Here is a 5,930-nt window from a genome sequence, read left to right as displayed (position 1 = left end):
GACCCTCGTGTCCTAAACCGCCGGGCGGGCGCGCCGTGGTACCTCCCCCGCCACCCACCCACTCAGGGCCGCCGGGGTCACATGGGGTAAGCCGTCTGGGGGGGGACTGGGCGCTCTTTCTCTCCTTACCCCCCTCCTCCCCTTTTCCTGGAGACAGAATGGGGGACTCCTGCCAGCATCCCCCTTAAAAGCTGGACCATCCGCTGGGCTGGTGTGGCTCAGTGGTTGAGCATCGGCCTATGAACCAGGAGGCCACGGTTGATTCCTGGTCAGGGCACATGCCCGGGGTTTCGGGCTTGATCCCCAGTGTGGGGTGTGCAGGAGGCAGCGATCGATGATTCTCTCTCATCAATGTTTCTCTCTCTCTCCCCCTCCCTCTGAAAAAAACAAAACAAAACAAAAAACTGCACCATCCTAGGGCCAGCAGAGATGAGGAGCTCAGGGTCTGAGCCTGGGAGGCCTGACCCCCCTGCCCACAGCTGGACGCCCCGTGGGGACCAGGCAGGGGCGCCCCGAATGCATCTGGGAGACAGATGGGTGGGACAGGCCTCGCCACAGGTTGCTTCTGCCATGACTCAGTGGAGAGAGGCTGGGCCGTGGCTTTCTGGGAACTGGGAGAACCCACGTGGGATGGCCTGGAGCCTGCCCCCTCCTGCTGGATGCACGCTCCTCCTAGGAGCCGGAATCGAGGCAGACGGGTCCCCTCTGTTAGTGGGGTCAGTGGGGCTGTGGACAGACCGCGAACCCCACTTGCTAGGGGGCGTCTCAGCGGGGGCACTGGGCTGGGCTGGCCCAGGTTCCACCACCGTTGTTTGTTTGTTTTTAAACAAATCTCTATTGATTCCAAAGAGCAAGGGAGAGGGAGAGGGAGAGAGAGAAACATCCATGATGAGAGAGAATCATGGATCGGCTGCCTCCTGCACTCCCCACACTGGGGATGGAGCCCGCAACCCGGGCATGTGCCCTGACCGGGACTCGAACCCTGACCCCCTGGTTCCTAGGCCGACGCTCAACCACTGAGCCACACCGGCCGGCGTCCACCACCTTCTGTTGACAGTGGGCCTAGGGCTGAGCTGCTGGGGATCCAGGGGAGTTGGCGGTGGGCAGGCCAGGCCATCGATGCCCTGAGTGCCAGGCAGTGCCCAGCGGGGCCGGAGAAGCTGGGGCCGGGTGGGTGGTGGGGGCAGGAGGGGGCCGTGGTGTGTTCGTGGAGATGTCTTCATCTTCTGTGAGCACCAGGGCAGAGGGCGGGGGCGGATTTGTGTCCGGAAGGCCCAGGGGAGGGACCAGGAATAGAACCTGGAGGGCAGGCCTGGCTCCCAGCCCCGTGGCCTCTCCCCCAGATGCCACTCCCTTCCCTGGGAACCAGGGCCGAGCGACGGGTTGGTACCCTTCCGGGTTTTTGTGTTGTTGTTTGTGTTTGTTTTTTTAAATATATTTTTATTGATTTCAGAGAGAGGGAGAGAGAGAGAGAAACAGGAGTGATGGAGAATCATGATGGATCGGCTGCCTCCTGCACGCCCCACACTGGGGATCAAGCCTGGGACCCAGGCCTGTGCCCTGACCTCTTGGTTCATAGGTGGATGCTCACCCACTGAGCCACACGGGCCGGGCGGTAGCATTCCGGATGTAAAGCCCCCCTCACCCCCCCTCTTCTCCTCACCTCCCTGCCCTTAACAAGGGGAGTCCCCCTGAGCCCCCCCCACCCTCCTGTGAACGCCTGCTCGCTTGGCGTAGGGGTCGGCCAAGGATGGACCCTCATTGGTCCCTCAGGTGTGGGGGGCAGGGGGCTCCCCCGTCCATCACGATGCGTGGTGCAAACACTCTTTTCTCTGTTTGTCCCCGTGCGCAAGAGGCCGGAAAGCTGGTGTGGATACTCTTTCTTTCTTTCCTTCCAGTGTCCGGGCCCCTTCGGCGCGCGGGCCAGGCCGCGTCACGGTCACGTGCAGGAGGCATTGGAGCTGAAGGGTCAGATGGCCGGCCCGGGAGGAGGGCAGAGGCCACGCGGGGCTGAGGATGAAGATTCAGCCCCTGGACACTAGGACTCTCGGGACGTCCCCGGCGCGGAGCCTGCTGGCCACGGGCCCGACTGCCTGAGGCCCAGGTGCGGGGGGTGGGGGGGTCTCCTGCTGCTTACGTCCCTCTGGGACCCCCGCCCCTCCAGGCCCCCTCTTTGCACACGTCTCCCCCACATCCTGTCCTTCTACCCCGCCCTGAGGGGCTAGGCCTGGAGGGGGTGGGGGTGGCGTGGGGCCTGGCCCTTACCATTTCATGCCCGTCCGTCCCTGAATGAAGACGCCCCGCCCGGGGCAGTGCCCACGCTGTCTGCTGAGTGAAGTTCTTTGCCCGCGAAGACCCACCAGTGCCTGGGGCAATCCCGTCCTCACCCCACTTTCCCAACGCACAGCCTGTTCTTTATTTTTAATATATTTTTATTGATTTCAGAGAGGAAGGGAGAGGGAGAGAGAGAAAAACATCCAGGAGGAGAGAGAATCACGGATCAGCTGCCTCCCACACGCCCCTCACTGGGGATCGAGCCCACAAGCCAGGCATGTGCCCCGGCCGGGAATCGAACCCTGACCTCCTGGCTCATAGGCCGACCCTCAACCGCTGAGCCAGGCCGGCCGGCAGGAGTGTGTCTTTTTAAAGATGTGACCCCGTGGGGAGAGGTTGTCTCTGCCGGGAAGGGCTCGGCCTGCGTCCCGGGTCCGGGGTGTCCCCTCGGTTCTGGGAGCTCCGGATTCAGAGAAGGAGCCTGGGCCTCGGGAATGCCCGGCGGGACCGCAGAGTGGGGTCAGGGCCTCCCCGCGGGCGCCAACAGGCCGGGCAGTGCCAGCAGACACGCACGGGATGGAAAACTTTGCTCAGCTGGACGGCGGGGAGAAGCTGTGGCCACTGTCTGGCCGCCCCCCCTCCTCCCACTGTCGGCCCTGGCAGCCCCGCCTCCCTCCTGCCCACCCGCCTGCTGCGGCTGGGTGAGTCATCCATGGGGCCAGGAGACGGGCAAGTCCTGGCCCAACAACTGGGAGCTGAGGAGGCCTAGGCTGGGGAAGGGAGGGGGGCCGAGGGGAGACGGGGTGGCTCCGGCCCTGCAGGGTGCGCGGGGCCGGGGCTGAGGCCTCCAAGGGAGTCCGAGCCTCAAACAGCAGCAGGAGAGAGGGTGGCAAGCCTACCAGGCGCTGTGGTGTGGAACCCCGATACCCACCCTCCCCAGAAGCGGGGTGCACAGGCACCCAGCCTCCGTGGGGTCGCAGTGAGCCCCGGCTTGACCCCCTCCAGTCTTCCTGCCCGCGTCTGCGCACCTCGGTCCACTCGAACATTTTTCCCCCCGAAATGCAGCTCATTCTCCTCCGGGGGGGGTGGGGGTGGGGCGGAGGCTGCAGAGGGAGCAGGCTGGGCCCCTGGGAAGCGCCCCCCACAGACAGGAGGGCCGCCCACCCACCGGGGAAACCGGGGTGCTAGCAGCCGCCTTCCCGGAGTCATTGTGAGGATTAATTGAGGAAATGTCTGCGAGGAGATAAGACGCAGAGATACGGACCATAAATGTTTGTTGTTACAGCGATAACCCTCGTCCGCCTTGGAGAGCCGCCTCAATTAGCCCGAAGCAGCAGCTGCCAGGCCCTTCCCTAATATGGGGGAGCCTCAGAGCCCAGGGACTCGCACCCCTTCGAGGTAACTGTCTGCATCCTCAGGACGCTCAGAGGCGGGAAGGCGAGGCCCCCCTGACTCGGACGCTGGGGCCCCCGCCGGCCTCGCTCCCACCAGGGGCCTCTGGTGTCAGAACCTCCCGGTGAGAAGTGAGGGGGGCCCGGCCAGCGTGGCTCAGTGGTTGAGCTTCGACTTACGAGCCAGGAGGTCACGGTTCGATTCCCGGCCAGGGCACAGGCCCGGGTTGCGGGCTCGATCCCCAGTGGGGGGCCTGCAGGAGGCGGCCGATTCTCTCTCGTTATTAGCGGGGGCGAGGGCTGCCCAGAAGGGGAGAAACTGAGGCACAGAGCAACCCAGCACCACATTCCCACCTGGAAATTCAAGTCTGAACCCCCAGACCAGCTTCCCAGCTGTTCACTGTACCCAAATGGGCAGAGGCCCAGGACGGCGGACAGGGCCAGCTCAGCCTCACACCATCCCCGCCTGCTCCGGCCCCCGGCCCCTCCGTCCTGGCTTCCCCGGTGGCGCCTGTGTGGGAGGCCCTGGCTCCGTGACAGGGGCATCTGGCGGCCGATCGAGGCCCCTGCCTCTTCTCTCCCTCACACCACGTCTTGCCCCGGCTCACCCCCCCCCCCCCCCCGCCCCCCGCAGTGGGGGACGCTGTAAGTCCACACGCCCACGGGAAGCAGCTGGGCCCCAGGCACCACCTGTGCCCTAACCCTTTCCAGCCTGCCGACCCCTCCCTGGGCCCGAGCTGCTGCCCACGTGGGTGGGTGGGGCCCCGGAGGGTCTTCTGTCCGCCCCTGCTGCCAGTCGCCAGGGGAGGGTCAGCTGAGCCCCCACCGTGGCTGGCGAGGACGGTGGCGGGAAGGGGGTCTTTGGGGGCACATGCGCTCCCTCGGGTCGTCTCTAGCACCCCACAGGCCTCTCTGTTCAGGGCTGAACTGCGCCCTGCTCTGGCCTGCACCCCGGACCCACTGGGGACACCCACGCCGGCCCAGGCGGGCGGCTGAAATGGCCTGTGTGCTCAGCTCTCTCTCCTTAGCGATTAGCGATTTCTTAGGCTGCCTGTGACTCGGGAGCCGGGACCCTGTTTCTCTTTGGCGGAGAGTAAATTCCGCATAAGTGACCGGAACGATGCCGACATGCCCAGCTGTCCCAGGCGACCCTCCCGCCCCCTCCCTCTGCTGACATGGGGTGCACTTGGGGACGTGATCACGGGCTGAGGGTGTGAGGACCAGGTCGGGGAGGGGGCCCCCTCTCCATGGGGACAGGGGGGCCATCTGAGTGGCAACGACCTCTGCCCTGTGGCCTGGGAACGGTGTCACAGGCTTCGTAGCGACTGTCTTATCTTCCCCACCGCCTGGAGCGGGGACCGTCCCCTTCCCACTTTGTGGGCAAAGAAATTGAGGCCCGGCCGGCGGGGCTCAGGGGTTGAGCATCGACCTAGGAACCAGGAGGTCACGGTTTGATTCCCGGTCAGGGCACGTGCCCGGGTTGCGAGCTCGATCCCCAGTTGGGGGCGTGCAGGAGGCAGCCGGTCCATGATTCTCTCTCGTCATGGATGTTTCTCTCTCTCCCTCTCCTTTCCTCTCTGGAATCAATAACAAAATATTTAAAAATATAAAGAAATCACTAATCCAGAGACAGCTAGCGATTAGCCCAGCGTCACACAGCGATGGCATGATGTGAGAACTAGGTCTGTGGCCGGCCGGCCGGACGCCGGGGACACGCACGCCATGGCGGGCAGGAGGCCAGGGCCAGCCTCGGGAGGTTTAGATCCTGCCCTGGGTGACCAGGGCTGGCGGCGGCGGGGCAATGGGAGATGTTACTGACCACCAAGGCGGGCGGGCACGCTGCTGGGGGCACTGCATGAAGGGCAAACAATTCCCTTCATCAGGACAGGGAGGGGAGGAGGGGAGGATGGAGGCTGTGAGGGGGCAGGGCACACAGTTCACAAGCCTGGAAGGTGTCCGGCCAAGGGGGTGGGGGTGGGAGGGAGTTGGTCCAGGCTGTGAGCCGGCCACTGGCCTGATCCAGATGGACCCCCGACGGGCCCTCCCCCAAGCACAACAGAAGAACAATAGAGCCAGAGAGATTCCTCCTGGGCACAGGACGGGCGGGCGGTGCCAGCCTGCCCAGCCGGACAAGGAGCCCTTGTGTCTCGGCCTCAGATCCTGCCCCACCCTCCTGGCCTGGGGGTGGTCAGCCTTGGGGGGGGGGCGTCGGAAGTTCAGATGCTGCGGTGGGAGGAGGCCGGGTCACCTGGAGGTCAGGGAGCG

The 5,930-nt window shown here is 64.9% G+C and overlaps 1 long non-coding RNA gene across 1 annotated transcript; it reads left to right on the top strand.

Annotated features, from left to right (window-relative positions):
* On the top strand, positions 1 to 1,939 carry LOC106724792. The gene is made up of 2 exons (XR_001360628.1): positions 1 to 86; positions 1,899 to 1,939. It is a non-coding gene; the product is annotated as an uncharacterized LOC106724792 (long non-coding RNA).
* Positions 1,940 to 5,930: the final 3,991 nt, after the last annotated feature.

Source organism: Myotis brandtii, unplaced genomic scaffold (genome assembly GCF_000412655.1).
Source record: "Myotis brandtii unplaced genomic scaffold, ASM41265v1 scaffold975, whole genome shotgun sequence".
Taxonomy (NCBI): Eukaryota; Metazoa; Chordata; class Mammalia; order Chiroptera; family Vespertilionidae; genus Myotis; species Myotis brandtii.
This window is presented reverse-complemented; position numbering and strand designations above follow the sequence as displayed.